This window comes from Cornus florida, unplaced genomic scaffold (genome assembly GCF_030987335.1).
Source record: "Cornus florida cultivar Cherokee Brave unplaced genomic scaffold, ASM3098733v1 CherokeeBrave_3.0.0_Hap2_Chr06, whole genome shotgun sequence".
Classification (NCBI taxonomy): domain Eukaryota; kingdom Viridiplantae; phylum Streptophyta; class Magnoliopsida; order Cornales; family Cornaceae; genus Cornus; species Cornus florida.
This window is the reverse complement of record NW_026775576.1, coordinates 28,887,344-28,907,701: the sequence shown is the minus strand read 5'-3', so window position 1 is coordinate 28,907,701 and position 20,358 is coordinate 28,887,344.

Below are 20,358 nucleotides of genomic sequence, written 5' to 3'. Positions count from 1 at the left end.
TTGAGGATGTCGTTATTTGGCTTGGTTCTAGTACGGGGGATTGTCCCTCTATATAGTCTAGTGCGCACATAGGGAGGTTACCCATGGGCTAGTAACCCTAAAGTAACTATGTTGTCAGTCTGATCCGGCGTGACGTCCGAGTATCCACTTTGTTTGATTTCGTATTTCATTTCAAGTTGATAACTAGATGATATCGTAACTTGTTGTTCCTTATTTGATTTCCTATTTTGAGCTTAAGATGTAGCTTTGTGAAAGCATGCTTCATACGTTGTATTGGAAGTTCCATTGTTGGTCAAATTGCATCGATATCATAATTTGTGTTTTGATGTTCAAATGTAGTTTAGGAATGACCTTATAGATTCATTTTGAACATAGACGTTAGGTGGCATAACCCACACTTGTTGTTTTCGTATTTTGGATTTCAAGTTGAAGAATTTGAGAATCTATATCTTGTTGCCTTGTATAACATGTTTCCATGTTGTTTGAATTGCATAAACAATGTGATTATGATAGAAATAATCTAGGTAGCTTAGGATGCTCCCTGGGTCTCATCTTGACATAGACGTTAGGTGGCATAAGCCCCTTTAACATGTTTCACCATAAGATGATAAAATTGTAAAATGCTAGGTCGATGCATGCTCATCTCCTACGAGTAGCTTTATGTTACTCACCCCTACGATACTGGGGCATATTTCAGGTATAGGACTCAGGATTTGAAGATTCCATTGCTCCTTGAATAGCTTACAGTTTCTAAGTTTCTATTTTATGCAAGTGTTAGCATAAGATGCCTCTTTATAGCCCTATTTGTTTAAACTTGTATTAGTTGATTTGTATATGTAAAGTGTACGTAAGTGCACTCTTTTCAATGTATTTAACATGTATGAGATGAGGCCAGAGGCCAATGACATGTATCTCGTTTTCTATGCACTTTTGTTTTCAAAGTTTATTATGAAAATATTGGAAAATGTTAAGTCATTGCTTCATTTGCTTGGCTCATTTGAGTTCCGTGGCTTCATGGAGAGTCATTTTGGGGCCTTAGGGATGACATACATCCTTGAGGTCATTTGCCTTCTTTCGCTTCCGCATTTCGGGTCCGTTATCGGGTCAACTTCCGGTTCATCACTAACTCACCGGGTTGAGATATCCGGGTCGTTACATCATATTACTCCTTTCATAGGAGACATTTTAAGTAGAACTTGATCCCCAACCTGAAACTCCAAAGCACGAATACAACGAACGACATAACTCTTCTGCCTACTTTGGGCAGTATGCATGTGATCCCTAATAAGAGCGAACTTCTCTGAAGTATCCTTGATGAACTCTGGACCCAAGAATTTACTCTCGCCAACCTCCATCCAACAAACAGGCGATCGACATGATCGGCCGTATAATGCCTCAAATGGTGCCATAGCAATAGTCTTCTGGAAACTATTGTTATATGCAAACTCCACAAGTGGCAAATAATCCTCACAGTGGCCTTTGAAATCAAGAACACACGATCGAAGCATATTCTCCATAATATGATTAACCCGCTCGGTCTGACCATCTATCTGAGGATGATAAGCAGTGCTAAGATGTAATTCTATACCCAAAGCCTGCTGAAAACTCTTCCAAAATCCCTACGCAAAGATCGAATCCCTGTCTGATATAATAGACAACGGAATGCCATGCAGCTTCACAATCTCGGTAATGTAAAGTCTCACCAACTGCTCCGAAGTAAAGTCAGTGCGAATAGGCAAGAAATCAGCTAACTTAGTCAATCTATCCATGATTACCCAAATGGAATTGTGATCCTTGAAAGAATTTGGAAATCCCTCCATAAAATCTATAGAAATGTTCTCCCATTTACACTCTGGTATCGGTAGTGGCTGTAGAGCTCCTAGCGGCTTCTGATGATCAATCTTGACCATCTGACAAGTACTACATCGAGAAAGAAAAAAAGTAATGTCCGTTTTCATACTTGCCCCCCAAAACTGCCGCTTCATATCCTGATACATCTTGTCTCCTCCTGGATAAACAGAAAACTCAGAATGACGAGTCTCAGTCATCACATCCTTCCTCAAATTGTCAGCAGAAGGTACAACCAACCTTCCCCTTGTACCTTAAACCTCCATCAGTCCCAACATAATAAAATGGAACCTCCCCAGAAGCTATCTTTGTAATTTTGTCAATGCACTACTGATCCGTAAGTTGTGCCTTCAAAACTTTGTAAATAATAGAAGGTGTGACTACCATATAAGCCATAAAAGTATCCGATAACTCATCCACCATCTTTAAAGTATTCCACTCAGTGGTGAATAAAGCAGAAAGACTAGCATCGGGTCAGCAACTGAATGCATCTGCCACCACATTCGTTTTCCCTGGATGATACTGTATTGAGAAATGATAGTCTTTTACAAACTCTAACCATCTGCGCTGTCTCATATTCAACTCCCATTGAGTGAACAAATACTGTAGACTCTTGTGATCACTAAACAATCTGAATGATTCTCCCAACAGATAATGCCTCCAAATACGTAAGGCAAAGACCACAGCTACCAACTCCAAATCATGTGTTGGATAATTAAGCTCATGAGGCTTAAACTTTCAAGACCCCTTTGAAATCGGTTGCTTTTCCTGCATCAAAACACATCCAAGACCTTGCAAAAAAGCATCTGTGTAGACAAGATATTCTTTCCCGCTCTGTGGAGTAGATAGAACCGGTGCAGAAGTCAACTTAGTCTTTAACTCATCAAAAGCTTTCTGACAGTGTTTATCCCACACGAACCTTACACCCTTTTTAGTCGGATGAGTGAGTGGTCCCGCTATCTTGGAGAACCCCTGGATGAACCTCTGATAATATCCTGCCAATCCGAGAAAACTCTGGATCTCAGTAGTTGAGGTAGGCTGTCCCCACTCAACCACTGCTGAAACCTTGATTGGATCTACCGCTATTCCCATTTCTGACACTACGTGACCCAGAAACTTCACTTCCCGCTGCCAAAATTCACCCTTCTTAGACTTGGCATACAACTGGTGTTCACGAAGCGTCTGCAACACTATGTAAAAATGTCTAGCATGATCGTCCTCTGATTTAAAATAGATCAAGATATCATTAATGAAGACAACGACAAACTGATCCAAATAAGCCCTAAAGACCCTGTTCATTAAGTCCATGAAGACTGCCAGTGCATTAGTCAACCCGAATGGCATCACACGAAACTCATAAGATCCATATCTAGTGAGAAACGATGTCCTAGGAACATCTTGCTCCCTAACCCGAAGTTGATGATATCCAGAACGCATATCAATCTTAAAGAAGTACGTAGCTCCCTTCAATTGATCAAAAAGATCATCAATCCTGGGTAGAGGATACTTGTTACGAATAGTAACCTTATTCAACTCCCTGTAATCTATACACAGGTGAAGCGAACCATACTTCTTCTTCAGAAACAACACTGGTTCTCCCCAGGGTGAAGTACTTCTACGAATAAAACTATGGCTAAGTAATTACTAAATCTGATCCCTCAGTTCTCGCATCTCCACTGGTGCCATCTTATACAGTGCCCTAGTAATAGACGTAGTGCCTGGAGCTAAGTCAATCATAAAGTCGATCTCACGACAAAGTACCAACCCTGAAATCTCCTAAAATACATCTAAAAAAATCATGTACGATCGGTATGCTATCCAAAGATACCGTAATCCCTTCCTCCGTTTCCTCCTCCATATGGAACAAATAAGTGCTAGTGACCCCACTAGAATATGACATAGCGATGACGTACATATCCTCACTAGGTATAGTAAATACAACAGACCTATCATAACAATTAACTTGGGCGTGGTAGTGCGATAACCAGTCCATCCCCAAGTATCACATCATAAGTGTGCATGTCTAGGACCACTAGATTGGCTAGAAATATGAGCCTGCAAATATCTAGTGAACTATCCAAACTAGAATGCTGAATACTCCGGAGAGCAAAACATATAAGGTAACCAAAATACTCCGAAGCTACTCCCTTTTAGATTATCGTGCTATCTTGGGAATTCCTCTTTCAAAAACCAACCTACCATATCAACTTACACAAGTTTGTTTGTAAACTTCTTGGTGATCGTCTTGTCTCAACACAATGTACCCCAAACAAATATTTGTTTGCCTGTCCAAAAACCAAATCACTCCACTATGGTAATCATTTATTATCACAACATACACATTCTAATACAGTTTAATAAAACTATATGTGTATAAATCACAAAAATGCTATCACAAAACACAATAAAAACAGCCAAAACCACTAGTTTACTTTATTAAGAACTTTTCCAAACCATAAACTGTCAAACAAATAATCGTAAGATATTCCTTAACAAAATACTAGTGTATGTAATTAAATCCATACTATGCTTTTAGTAATATGTCCACTACTACTAGTAATTAAAATTACTCCTAGAAGAGCATTCATCCTTGAACACCGGTGCCCTCCATCTTGGATGCTCCGGTATCTCTTCCATCCTGATCTTCTTCGGGGTCATCCTCTCCGTTTGGCTCAGCTTCGAGTACCACCGAAGTTGTGTTAGGTCCACAGTATGGTGGCCAATCTTGCACACTAGAAACCTTCCTTGACTTATACTTCGAAGCAACACCTATTGGAACCAGTTCCTTGGCCTCCAATTCCACTTTCTCGGTCGACATTCGCAGGGGAATCATCGGAGTAACCTTCCTCTTCCTTGGGTCCTTCTTTGCTTTCATTGCGGACCACATCCTTTTCCTAGTGCCAAACATTTTAAAATTACATAATAAGATTGACATCAGTACGTTCTAAGTGAACCGTAAAGGAATACAATGAATCCTAAACTTAAGCTCTAATCAAGAGAAAACGCTACGCGGAAGTCTTAATGCGCAACACCCTAGAGACACTTGAACTTGGAGTGCTCTAATACCAACTGTGATGCCCCTCGGATCTGGGACACGGGTTGATCAGGCCCAAGCCCAAACTTGAGGGAAATATCAAACAATTAATATTTAAAATGAACACAGAATACAAAAATGAAATAAGAAATAAATAATTAAGAGCTGAAAGAAATCTAAGTTTAAAATCTTTGAATAAATAAAATTAAAATCCAGAAATCCAATCCTCCATAAAACCTCCAATAATTAACAACTCGGGAATCATCTCTAATGGACCCCTAATAAAATCCAAACTGAAATGTAAATAACTGAAAGAACATCCAAAGTTAAACCATGGAGAGAAGTCCCACGTCGTCGGAAGAGTGAGTGATAGTCTCTACTAAGCACGATCAATCCTAAGACTAGAACTGTTAAATACCTGGAAAATAGGAGTGGGTCAGGCCCACGAACAAGTTCTATCTTACTACAATCCGAACAGAGACTCGATACGCATGTACATCCTAAACAAGTCAACAATAACTATGTAGTTTATACATATATATATATATATATATATGATGAGGGTCTCAACTTGAGTAGAAGGCAACATGCAAAACGCACCTGAGTAGGCATGACTACTTAAGCCTAACAGGGTATACCTCAACCAACATAGCCAGCTACGCATCCTACTGCATATGCGCTCCTTAATCATTGACTCTGAGACTCAAGCTCATATTGTGGTACCATAAAAATATATTTAAAGTCCTATCCTATCCATCCATAAGAAATCCAGTAAGCCGTTCAACTTGTTCAGCTGCTCTGACTTACATATCCGTAGCAAGTAATCTAGTTAGTCATTCAACTTTGTTTCAGCTAATCTGACTTAAATATAAGTAGGATTTATTTTATAATCCATTTCCTTATTTCGTATAGGTAGGATTTAGTATTTTGAAACTAATCCGTCCCTAGTATGCCCCCGTCCCATACCGGTGTATACAATCCAACCATCCAGTAGTTGATAATACAAATAACGAAAGTAAATATCAACTAATCCATACATCAAACAATTGATAATTAAAATATTAAATATAAACATCAATTGTTCCATACTAAGCATGGTAAAATTCTGTAATTTAATAGGCTTATTTGATACAACTCCGTGCAGTCCAATAATTGATAATACAGATCCTACATGTAAACATCAATTAATTCCAAGTAAGCATAAACGAATATATAAATTCACATGCTTATTTATAACACTGGAACATGATTCAAACTATAAAATTATTTTCAAAAAATTGCTAAAATAATGATGAACAATTTTAATCCTCCACATCTAAAACAGTATACCAATTTGTGTAAGAATTTTATACTGTTCAAACTATAATACAAGGTGGTTAATTATGCATTAACAAGGCTCTTGGGAGTTTTAAATAAGCTCAGGACACCCCTGAGAACCTCCAGTAAAGCTTCTAATTAAACTGGAACATTAAAATCCAAGTACAATAGTAAAATCCATCACTGAAATTAAAACAAATAGAAAATCCACAAAGGAGCAGGCTCCAAAAAGATGTAGAGTAGGCTCCAATTTAAGGTAGAGGAGGCTCAACTTTTAGGTATAGGAGGCTCAACTTTTAGGAAGAGTAGGCTCCACTCCCTTGGAGCCGTCTCTACATCATGTGAAGCCAGCTCTACTTCAATGGAGCCACCTCCATTGAAGGGTGAAGCCGCTTCCACTCTTCCCAGCCTTCGTCTTCCCCGACGCCGGCTGTTTTCTGACTTCCTGATAGTCCTTGCTAAGGTTCCTAACCCTCTGTTCTAGGTTCCAGACAGTCCTAACAATTTATTAAATTCATTATGCATCAATTAACATCAATTAAAACATGAATTATGCAAGGAAATTTACAAACAAGCAAACACCAATTCATGTAAAGGCATACTGTTATAATTGAAATTAACATACGAACCAGATTAATCTTTAATGTCTATTTACTCCTAGAGTTGTGTTAGGCATGTAAGGAACACGAGTCAAAGAGAGAGAGTTAGGAATAGAACTTACCTTTGAGGTTTCGGTTTAAAACCTCGGCGTCGTCTTCCTAAAATTTTCGGCGATTCCTACTGTTCCCGACTCCTTTGTTGCCCTTGGTTCCAACCATGAACAATAGTCCTTCCGTCTCATCCTGGTCCGACCTTTAATCCACGGCCGAAGCACTAACCAGTTCTCTCTGTTTTCTCCCAAGTCCCTCTCTGTTTTCCACACAATTCTCACTATTACGTCTCTCTGCCTATACGTGAGTAGGGTTTTTATCGTAAACCCTAGACAGATATCATATATATATATATATGTATATAGGCATCTATGACGACCCTGGATTTTTCAACCCAATGTGTCCTGTGATGACCCGAAATGGATCCAAGATGCGGAAGCTAGAAACAAGACAACGGTCTCCCAAGGCATAATAAACCTCTAAGACCCTAAAAAGTTAAAATGACCTTCCATGAGGTCGTGGAACTCAATGAGAACTGATGTGGAAGCAAAAGATCAAAAATATGACAAATTAGCCCCTAGGGGCAAAATACTCATTTTTGAAAGTATGGATTCCGGTGCCACCGAGCACACCGCTGGAAAGATAATAAAAAAATAATTAGGATGGACTCAAGAATCGCATGATTCGGAGTCCGGATAAAGGAGAAACGGCCTAACGAAGAAAAACGAGCACCTAAGGCTAAAAGGGTAAACTGGTAATTATCCAGGAAGATCCTGGTGTAACCGAGTACACCGTTGGAAAGACAGCAAAAAATTAGTCACTTTCAAAAAAAAGTTCACTCGATTTGGAGTCCGGACGAGGGAGAAACGAGGGTTTGAAGTTGAGACGTCGCGGCGGCCCGACGAAGGCCATGGCGCACACGGCGCCCATGCACGAGCCCACCGGCGCCCAATGGCATGCATATGCTGACAGCAAGGGTCCAAAGCAGATTTTCCAGAACTGAGGCTTGAAACAAAGGTCGAAACGAGTTTTTCTGGAAAAACACGAAGAAGAAACCCCCCCTAAAATTGAGTTTTCTACCCGATTCCACAAACGGAAACGAAAAAAACTCACTGTAAAATGCCCAAAATGCCCCTCTAAGAAATCTGGTCATGAGGGTCATAAAGCTACTAAATGAAAACTGGAAACTGAAACTTCACGAGGGATTTCCGGTACCAAGACGACAGTTTCTGGAAAAACACAAAAAAGAAACCCCCCCCCCCTAAAATCACGTTTTCTAAGCGACTATGTCAAAAGAAGAAAATAAACCCAATGTGAAAGGTCTAGAATGCCCCTAGATCAGATTATGCAACAAAATTTCAAAATGAGTCCCTAGGAGGCTCAATTCACAAAGGAAGAGGTTTTTTTTGAAAACGATCATGCACGCAAACGTAACTTACCTATTAGGACGTGCTGCAATAGTCCATGACTTAAAAATACCACCGATGCAAAATTTGATCCCCCAACGGCCGAAAAGGCAAAAATGGACTTGAAATGGAAAATATGGAAACCAAAATTAGGAAATGGTTTCAAATGACCATTTGGCCCTTGGTTATACTTCATACAAGATAAATGAGACCTAGTGGAGGTGCCAAAACACACTTTGCACCACCCGATTTGAAAATGAACCCTTGAAGGCTCGGATTCTACTATTTTAGCCTAAAATGCAATATGTGAACTAAAATGCAAAAATGAAAACTAAATGGTATTTGGCCCTTGGCCACACCTCACATATGGCAAATGAATGCTAAAGGATGAATTACATACACAATGCACACACAGGTGCGAAAATAACATATCAAAACCCTAATTTTCATACTTTTCTCATTAAAGGCAAAATTCAACATTCATGAATATTCATGGATTTCAAATAAAGTTTGGCCCTTGGCCACAAATTATATACATAGAATGAATACCAAAAAGTGTGCTTAAGCACATAATACAAGTCAAAGGCGAAAAATGACATTTTGTCCTAATTACACAATGCAATTCAAAAACTGAACTCAAGCATGCTAACACTTGCATGTGATCAAAAATGCATTTAAAAGGACTTCAAGTCTCCAAACCACCTAAGGAATGCTAAACATCACGAACCAAGTCTTCATACCTGAAATATGCCCCAGTAACTTTGGGGTGAGCAACATAAAGCTACTCATAGGAAATGAGCATGCATCGACCTAGCATTTTACAAATTTATCACCTTAAGGTGAAACATGTTAAAGGGGCTCATGTCACCTAACGTCTATGTCAAAGTGAGACTCAGGGAGTATCCTAAGCTACCTTAGAGTCTAAGCAACAAGAATCATGATATACATACGTATATGAAACGAATCATGGTTGGAATAATCCAAAGAACACGACAAGAAAACAATGGAATATAAGGATCACATTATCAATGCAATTTACATGATTGGAATTAAACCAATTAACACGATGAGAATTATACACAGAATCAAGAACAAGGCATAATATCTATGCAAGTATACAAGGATGGAACATTCCATATAACATGACAATAAGTATGCTCGGACATATGTTAACCAGAATTACATTATCGATGCGATTAACATGACAAGGAGTATACTTGAAATCATAAATGAGGCATACTATCGATGCAATGAAATAAGATTGGAGCATTTCACATAACATGACAAGTTTAAATCTTCAAGGAATAGCAACTTGAAATTTAAAGAGTGATATCAACTAATGTGGAAACTCGAATATCGCCCGGATTAAAACCGTACTCTTGAGATCACTTTAGGGCTACTAACCCATGGGTACCTTTCCCCTAGTGCGCACTATAGTTGTAGGAGGACATTCCCCCGTACTAGAACCAAGTCCTAGCCATGTCAATTCTTGATTGATATCCCAAGTCCCAAAATCAACAAGTTGTGCAAATCAAGATTGTATTAAATGCAATAAATACATTAACCACGTTTCATACACAACCAAGATTTTGGAACATACAAGTCATGCCCTGAGTTCATCAACTATAATGGCATGTGAAATGTCAAGAAATCATAGTATTCATCTATATACATTATAACCAAGATACATAGCATAAGGATTCTATTGAAGTAGATATACCACAAGTATAAGATACATGATTCAAGTAATTACTAAGCAACACATGAGTAATTAAAATCATTTTAAGACAAACGTACTAGTTCATTAAACATATTAATGAAGTCATGATACTAGGGGTCATGATTAAACTGATGGGAGCATAAAAAGGGAACTTAATCTACTCAAGGGATCAAGTTGTCAAGATTACAAGGTAAGTCCAAGTGTTCTACAACAAGGCATGTCAAGGATCATGTTCAGGACAAGTCTAAGATCAAGTTACTAGTTCATTTCATACAAGATTCAACCATGTGAATTTAGTTCCATACAAAGGAATTAATTAAATATAAGTTTCAAAACTTATCCGGTTATTCTCGATTTGACACACGTGAAGGAATTTGTCAAGGAGATCATGAATACCAAGTTAGAAACTTAATCAAGTTCAAAGAATCATTGAGTAGGTTTTAATTAATTCTTTTAATTAAATACTCTAGATTTTGGAATTCATCCAATTGCTCTCAAGTTAATGTATGATATACAACATGTCAAGACTTGATTTAAAAACACGATACAAGTGAATTACATGCAAGATACGGCCATGAGTATTAAACTTTAATACTAAAAAATTAATAAATGAAAGGTTTCAAGACCTAATCAAATATTCTAGATTAAATATACGTAAAACTATATGGCATGCATATCATGAATATCAAGTCGGAAATCAAATAGAGTGAATAATACACTCGGAATAAATTAATTAATCAATTAACTAAATATTCTCTAGATTTTAAAATATCTCCGATTACTCTCAAATTTACCTATGTTGAAGAGCATGCTAGGGCCTAATATAATATACTAACACACATCGATTTCAAGCTAATTAAGGCCACATGAATTAATATTTTATTCTAGTGAAATATTAAATAAAATCTTCGTTACTTGTCCAATTTCTCTCAATTTAATATATGTTAATCTACATACCAAGGGGTAATATTCTATCACGCCACATGTTTAAACAAGGCTATGGGCAACCGGGAAAATCAAATCACATGCTAGAAATTAAATAATTAAAATCTCTAGATTTAATATCCAAGCATGTAAATAAGTATCATAAGCATCACAAGCATGCTATATAACAAGAAAACAACCTAGAACACCCCTTACCTCAATTTGAGATGAAAACCTCAAATCCCCACTGAAAAAAAAGTGTCCTGAATTCGCCGAAACCGAAGGGTTTTGTCGGAGACAACACGATCTGCATGAATCCGAAGGAAGCCCCATGAAAATCACAACTTGACCTCAAACCCAAACTCAAGAAATGGTCAGAAATGAATTGTAATAAGGGGGAATGATAGAACACGTCGAGGGGACAAAAAACGTGAAAGCCAAAGACTTTTCACTTAGGAAAAGTAAATCAAAGGAGGAGAAATAAGGTGGCAGCTCCATGGGCATCTATGGCTGCTTCAGGTCGTGCATGGAGAGTGGGGAAGATGAAAAATGAAATATCTCATCCCCCTTTTATAGAAATCTCAAAAAGTGCCTCGAACGGGCCCCGCCGGGTCCGGAAAAGTGAATTTTTAGAAAACGTGCTCAAATGGAAAAACTCTATGAACAAAAAAGATTCAAAATGAGAAAATATGAATAACAGAAGAAACGGCTTCGAAAACTGAGTCCTGAACAGAAAGTTATGCCCCGAACAAGTTCGGCTGTAACTAGGTCCAAAAACTCTGAAACTGGAGAAAAGCGATCAGAAGGAAATTTTAAGAGTCCATGACTCGACAAAATGTGAAAATGAATCCCGTATGAGGATCCAGGCTCCAGATGAGGTATTTTGCAATAACTTTCGTTAATTGCACAATGGCTCCTACAAAAAGGGTTAACTGCGAAACTCCCCTAGAATGAAAATATCTTCCAAAAGATATTTTCTTAGATACCCCTAAAATAAAATATCTTCAAAAGATATTTATGAAAAACGCCCCAAGAAATGAAAAAGATTCTGAAGAATTGTGCATCCACGCCCCTATGGACACCGGGAGCAACCAGAGTATTTTCTTGCAAAAGTAAAGGTACGTATTTCGAGGAAACCACTCCAGATAATGGCACGTGAAGTCAAAAACCAACTCCGAGCATGAGAAGTGAGGTTATGCCAACAATGTGACAAACGGGGAAAAGACGGAATAGGGAAAAAGACGAAACAGGGAAAAGGACGAAAGGCGCATAGTGTCCGAAAAGTGAAAATGCAGAAATGACTCGGTCCTCAAAGGAAGTTGTCAATCTACGGAAAAGAGTCTCGGAAACCATTTCCGAGCACATGAGATGAAACTAAGCGACAAGAAACAGAGCTCAGAAAAGAAAATTAAACGGAAAAAATTTATCTGTAAATTTCAGAAAAAAAGAAAAGGAAAGCAAATAACCGGGTCGTTACAACGTCTTTGAAAACCCTAGTCCACTTAGAATTAGAGATTTAAAACCCTAAATCAAATTCTAGTCAGCCGCAACGTGAAACCCTACTTCTATTAAAACGTTTAATTCATTAATTCACATAAGCATATAATTAAGTCAATTAAATAAAAAAACAAAATATAATTAAATAAGCAATTAAATATACCATTAAATCAAACAATTTAATTAAATCAAATAATCCAAATAAGTCAACTAATTCAAATAATTCAAATAATAACAATTAATTCAAATAACCAAGCAACAAAATAATTAAATAATTAAAAATGCAACACAATACTTAATTAAAATAGCAGGACTATCCTTTATAAAATTAGGGATATTACATCTTAATTCGATGTGTTATTGTTTAGAGTTCTTTTGGTGATTGTCATTAGATTGTGTATTGATTCATTTAGAGACGTGTTTCACAGTTGTGGTAGTTCCCTGATCTTTCGTTTGATTTTAAGGTTTTCGGAGTTGTCCTTTGGAACTTGATGATGTGTTTTTGGATGTGACCTTGTGTTTGGTCCTTGTTTTGTCCTCCATAGGATGTGTCTGATTTTGGGAACGAAATCTTTTTAAAAAGGTAGGTTGTGAAGACCGTATCATCTTTGTCTTTTTTTCGACATTCAATTTTTTTATTATTATTTATTTAAACAAATTTAAAAAATTCAAATCTCTTTCTATAGTAAAAAATGCCATTTATTTCTCTATTGTTCTGTGTGTAAAACTCACTCTATCTCTATCTCTGTATTGAAACTCATCTTCTCTTTTATACTGTTCTCTGTTTTCCTACAAAGGCCAGTTCTGCTAAATGCCCACTTCTGGAATTTGTAAGACTGTATTTGCATTTCAAGCACCAAGTTTGCACCGACTAGAAACATCGTAGTAAGAAAAGTGGTAACCATAATATAATGTAATCCAAAGGAAAAGCAATAGTTGAAAATGGTACGTATCAATCACCTCTATTAAATTTAGACTTTGTTATTTTTTCATACTAGTTCCATATTTTAAAATATGTGTTATATATATATATATATATATATATATATATAGATATCTTATTCTCTAATAATTCATACTATTTTATGCATCACGATGTTAACTATCTTTTTTTTTTTTTCTTTTTCTTTTTCTTTTGACAATTAAATTGAGACTTTATCATTTTTTCATATAGTTCCATATTCTAAAATATGTGTAATATATATAAATATTTAACTTGTTTTCTAATAATTCATATTGTTATATATTGTAAAATTATGCCTTTTTTTTTATTTCTTAAATATGGTGTTGTTGCAGTTGATAGTGATAAAGATGTAACTGTAATTGATGATGATGAGAAATTCTTATAGTACATGTCAAAATATTGAGGAGTTTGAGCTAAAAGGTGGAATGTTAGTTTACGGTTAAGAAGAGGTGTATGATCTATATAATAGTTATGCTATAAACAAATGTTTCAGTGTTCAGAAGGGTAAGTATTGACGTCATTACGGCACATGTGAAGTGCCTCAATGTACATTTTTGTATTCATGTGAAAGATATAAATAATATGCTGCCACTTTTCAAGAAAAAAAAAAAATTGTATATTTTTTTTTTATTAGATGTGGTTGTCATATTTGTCTTGTTTTTAAAATGGATAATGAAGTATGAGAAATAATGAAATTCATTGTTGAACATAATCATTCACTTGCAAAACTTGAACAAATGAACTTTTTACGATTAGTGAGAAAGATCAATGATACAAGTGCATGTGTTATTAATCCAATAGCCAAAGCCGTCATAAGAGCAACTAACTCGTATTTGTCCAAAGAAGTCAGTGGAGTTCAAAATGTTAGGTTTATAGAGTGAGATTATCATATATATATTAAGAGGCATGGGTTGTAACGGGAGAATATTGTTGAGTTTCATTGTACTGATCATACTATTCACCGTAGTTGTCAAATGTATGAGTCTTTGGGTTGGTGGTGCCGTCATAGTCTTTGGGAGTCTGAAAATTGAACATTAGCTGACTATTATAAATTTGCATGGAATATGAAAATTTTAAAGTACCAGTTTCTTATTAGTATTAAAGACCATACTGGGTACTTATTGTGTGTGGTACTCTTTATTACCACCTCACCTTTGTCCTCACCATTTGTATTCACCTTAATTTATCAGTCAGTCGTAATAGAGTTTGGGTTTGAGCAGTTTGTTTGCTCATAATTAGATTTTGACTTTCCTTTCTCTTGTCATCACCATTAGAGTTTGGGATGTTAGATTATGTTAGGATTAGATTTTTGTGTATAGCCACTGCCTCACCGACCCATAGTTTCCAATTATAGGTTTTCTTGGGCAACTTTAAAACACTCAATACATTATAGAGTTTCGTAATCTTTCTCTCTCTTTCAATAGTCCATATTTTTAAATCATGATCAATTCTTAGTAAATGAACGTCCTTTTGTGTTTTTCCCTTCGCCTCTCTTTTGTATACTTAACTTCTTATTATTTTCTCCTTTGTCAATTTGTGTATTTCTTCATGGAAGGGACTTTTGAAATTTCGGCAGACAGGCAAGTTGTCTCCTAGGTTCATTGGACCATTTCAGATTTTGGAGCGCGTCGGTGAAGTTGCTTATTATTTGACGTTGCCGCCAGACCTAGATAGGGTTCACGACGTCTTTCATATTTCTATGTTGAGGAAGTACGAGCCGGATCCATCGCATGTTTTACGGTGAACGGATGTTGTTGTTGATGAGGATGTGACCTACGAGGAGGGTTCAGTCCAGATCCTTGATTCACGGGAACAGGTTTTGCGAACCAAGACCATTACATTGGTTAAGGTCTTGTGGAGACATCACGGTGTTGAGGAGGCTACCTGGGAGCTCGAGTAGGCATCCCGATTTGTTCTCTCTTTCCGGTACGACTCGATTTTGGGGACGAAATCCTTTTAAGGAGGGTAGGTTGTAATGACCCGGCCTTTTTCCTCCTTTTCCTTTTCCGGCGATTTTCTTTTTCATCTTTTTCCTATTTTGCCTTTTCCCTTTTTCGTCTTTTTCCCATTTTTTTATTTTTCCTTGCATAACCTCACTTGTTGTGCTTGAATTTGATTCCGGTTTTGCATGCATTCATGATATTTGATTTCCATGACATTTGTATTTTTACTTTTGTAGAAAATACATTCTAGTTGCTTATTTTTTCATAAGGGCATGGATGCATTTAGTATTGTAATTATTCATTATTTTTGGCGTTTTGGTGTAATTATGTAAAATATTTATTTTTCGTCTTAGGAACTTTTTTGCAATTTAATTTATAAGATATTTTGAAAAATGACCTTTTTGCAATTTTTGAAAAATGTGACAAGTGTCACATTCTCATGGTGCCACTTGTTGGCAATGGGGTGGAGTGATTTGGATGTGTAATCTTTTGACATTTGGAGGGTGGAGATTCACCCACTTGTTGGCCTAGGATTGGTGCACATATTGGCTTTGATTGTTGACAAGTGTACGCTTAAGATTGAGCCTAGGAAGGAGCATTGGATTTGTGACAAGTGTAGGATCATGATTTAGTCTTGCATTGTGTGTGTGTGAGAGGTAGTGTAAGAATACATAGTTAGTGGAGGATTTCTAACCCTTCCACTCACCATTTCACACTTTATCTTTTTCATTTCACATGTTCTTCAAGAATCCTAGCCTAGCCACCATTGGAGAAAAGCTTGGTTAATAGCTTTGACTTCATTTTTGGCCTCCTTCCATTCACCCTAGACTTCGAACCTTGGAACACAAAAACTTCCCCTCACTCTCCTCTTCTATAACCCTAAACTTGTTTTCCATTTTGAGCTTGGTAGCTTGGATTATAGAGATTCAATTCTCTATTGAGGTAGGGGTGGCAGTATGTTTATATTTTTAGTGTTTTATAATCCTTGGGGTTTAATATATATTGCATACATGCTTTTAATATGATAGTCTTGCATATTATAGGAAACCCTCACATCTTGACTTAGGGTTTATTGATTTAAGCATGTATGATATTTATAAACCATGTGTACAAGGATTCTATAATTTAGTTGTATACTAAATTCTTGTATTTTCACATGTGTTGTGATATAGAACTCTTGTGGAACTATTAATGTTATATGCAATTTCCATTGACTTGAATTGCTGTATTTGTTGAGATAATAATTCTATATTCTTGTGGATTACAAATAGAAATTATCATAGAAGCGTATTGCTTTAAATGTCGATATTTAGTGTATAAAGTTTATTATTGAGGCATGATTGAAATTAATAAGTTGGTAGTATTGTCTTGTACATAATATCATGATGATGACTTGTCATTTAGCATGTCATTCTAGACTTGGAACCTTAAGACATGGTTTGTGTGGTTTCAAAGTATTTGTGCATGGAATGTGGTATATATACCTTAATATTATGTATAAGTTTTGAACTTGATGTATTTTGGATTCTCTTGGGACATGGTTACTGATGACATTGCTAAAGTTTGGCTTTAGTGCTGGAGGCATGAGTTCTCCCCAATTGAGATAGTGTGCACTAAGGGTGTTCTTCCCTGTGGGTTAGTGCCCGGAATAACCGTTGAGGTCTCGGCAGAATTCCGAGCTTAGGTGTCCAAGGATTCCACTTTTTGATTTCGCATTCAATTCCAAGTTGACAATCAATGTTTAAGTTGTAACTTGTAATTTTAGTTTCATGGGATTTGATGTTGTTAAGTACATCCATTTTGATATTGTGTTGCTAGATTCATTTAAGTTAGCTTAAGACGATCCCTTAAAACACCTTGAACATAGACGTTAAGTGGAATGCTCCCTTGTATCCGTCTATATTGATCTTGCAAAAATATTGAAACAATAGGGTATACGCATATGTTTCTTCCTACGAGTAACTTGATTACTCACCCTAGTGGTTTAGGTTTTTTTTTAGGTAAGGAGGCTATGTTCTTGGATGCTTATCATCCTTAGAGGTTAATAAGCAATTTGGAACAATTTTGTATATTGACATGCAAGTGTTTAGCATGCTTCACTTTTGGATATTCTAATTTTGCATACCATGGATGTATGGTATTTTTGGAGCTAATGTAGCTACCTTAATGTGTAATGATACCTAAGTACTTACTTTTGAAATTAGAAGCATATATGTATGGAGGCCAAGTGCCAAGCATGTTTAAATTAGTACTTGTATCTATTTGGTGACAACTTTTGTTTCAAAAATGTATTTAAACCATCTTGGAGGTTTGCCACGTAAAATTCTTGTAATTGACATGTTCATATGTTCAATCTTCCTTAAAATGAAACAAATTTTGATCTATGCATGTGGGTATAATGAATCCCATAGGTTCCGTTGCTATTCCATATGTTTGGAGGAGCATTCAGCAGCGTTTCAAGGAGTTTCGGTCAACCGAAACTCTATTTCGGTCGACCGATGCCTCAAACCAGTCTACGGAACCAACCAAGCCTTAAAACCATAATTTCAAAAAGTATTCTATGAGTTTTGATTGACCAAAACTCACCCTACTTCTATTTCGGTCGACCAAAATAGTCCTCATTTGCGCAGCTCTTCAGTTCAGTTTCAGCACTAATGGTCCAACTTCGATAGGCCATAACTTCTTTTTTTCTAATCCAAATGGGATGATTCTTGAGCCTAAAATCAAGAATTTTGAGTCATCTTTCCAATGGTACATATGCCATTCTTAGATTCCAAACACAGTGAGAGATATTAATGTTTTAGTGGAGCAATATCAGTTTTTCACTTCAACCGGGAAAGGGCAAATTGTGGGATTCTTAGCCAATGTTCTTAAAACCTCTTGGAATGTCTTGAAATGATTAGATTAGGTTGTATTAAACTTGTTTGACTTGTTTAGAGTCAATTTTCTCCTTTTAATTGTGAATTGACCATTTTGCCCTTTATTGACGAATTTTGCCCGTTTTAACTCTAGTTTCCTCTTTTGCTCACTCTAACTTCCGTGACCTCATGGGATGTCACATTGATGGCTTAGAGATAGTTTTTATCTTAAGGGACTATGATTTCATCTTTTGCTTCCGCATTTCGGATCCGTTATCGGGTCAACTTTTGGGTCATTACTAACGTACCGGGTTAAAAAACTTGGGCTGTCACAATAAAGTAGACAAATACATTACCAGCTCATCATTTACAAGAATTCAAATAACTCGTGTGATGGAAATAATAGATTCTCAAGAATACACATTGGCTATCAACTATAATTGAAATATCAAGTCCATTACGCATACTATATATGAAATAACCACATTAGAATCATTGAAACATCAGTAGTATGCATTTGAAGCACAAAGTAAGCAATCTAATATTATGTTTTTTTGTGGTGGAGTCTGATCACATGATAACTTGAAGATTTTGCGAAACGAAATGGTTCTTATAATTTTTTGGCTATTGACGTGTGGGAACCGGTTCAGAGATTTGGTACCGGTTCCACAGAGTGATAGCCAAAATCAAGAAAACATTGATCAACCACTATCCAGTGGGAACCGGTAGGCAATTCTAGAACCGATTCCAGAATCAAAGAAGATTCGTCTCTGGACATTGGGAATTAGTGGCTAATTCCCGTTACCGGTTCAACTTTTTTGGAAATCTACGTCATTTACTTTCCTTGTTGGTTTTGGATCTACAAAAGGCAATTCTTGTTGGACAAGTTGTGTTCCATTGTATGGGGCTATATATATCACCCCTAATCAGTATTTTTAGGGTGTGAAAAAGTGTGAGAGAAATTTGTACCAACACAAGAAAGAGCGATTGAGAAAGATAGAGAGAAAAGTCTCCTTGTAATTCTTCATCTTATTCATAGTGAAGTTGTTCGGTGTGCACCATAGATGTAGCCCTAAGATTTGGGTGAACCATGTATATCTTGTGTTCTTATGTGTGATTTTTTCTTTGTGATTTTTCATTTATGATTGCTTGATTATTCCTCAAATAGCGCGCGTTGTTATTTTATATTTCCATCACAACTACTGGTATAAAAATTGGTCGATTATGCAGAGCAACTCCAACAACTGGTATCAGAGCCTTTGGTTGAGAACCTAGGGCATAGAAGGTGTTTGACGAAATTTTGAAAGTCTTTCGATCAGATCTGTCCGTTCGAGTGGGAGTAATGGCATCAGAAGATAAGACATCCATATCCATGATCGAGAAGCTTGATGGCACAAACTTTGGTTTCTAGAAGATACAAATAGAAGACCTCTTGTTTTGGAAAAATCTATATCAACCTTTGGGAGAGAAGCCAGAGGATACAAATAAAGTAGATTGGGAATTACTTGATAGGAAGGCTCTTGGCACCGTCAGATTAATGTTGTCAAAGTCAATTGCCTTCAATATGAAGAGCGAGAAGACGACGATGTCTCTCATGGCAACCCTTTCTAGTAAGTATGAACAGCCTTCAGCAGTGAACAAGGTGCACTTAATCAAAAAGTTGTTCAATATGAAGATGGTCGAATATGGTAAGTTCAATGAACATCTAAATGCATTCAACGAGATAGTTGGGCAATTAGAGTCTGTTGATATCGACTTCAAAGATGAGGTCCGAGCACTACTAATTCTAGGGCAGTTACTTGAGAGTTAGAGTGGCACAGTTATAGCAATTAGTTGCTCTGCAGGGAAGATCAAGTTGAAGTTTGATGAAGTTGTGAGCATGATTCTGACTGAAGAAATCTGAAAACAAATAGTAAGGGTTTCCATCAGTGGTTCGGCATTAAATGTTGAAAGCAGAGGCAAGGGTTCAAATAAGAAGAAGGGTAATGGTAATAGAAACAGAGGCAGATCCAAGTCAAGGAATGGAAGGACACAGTCTCAAAATTTCAGGAATTCCACAAATCTCAGTGACGTTGAGTGCTAGAATTATGAAAAGAAGGGACATTACCGTGTTGATTGTAAACTTCTAAATAAGGGAACCGAAAGAAAAACCGAAGCAAACGTTGTCTTAGAAGAATCAGATGATGCATTGGTATGC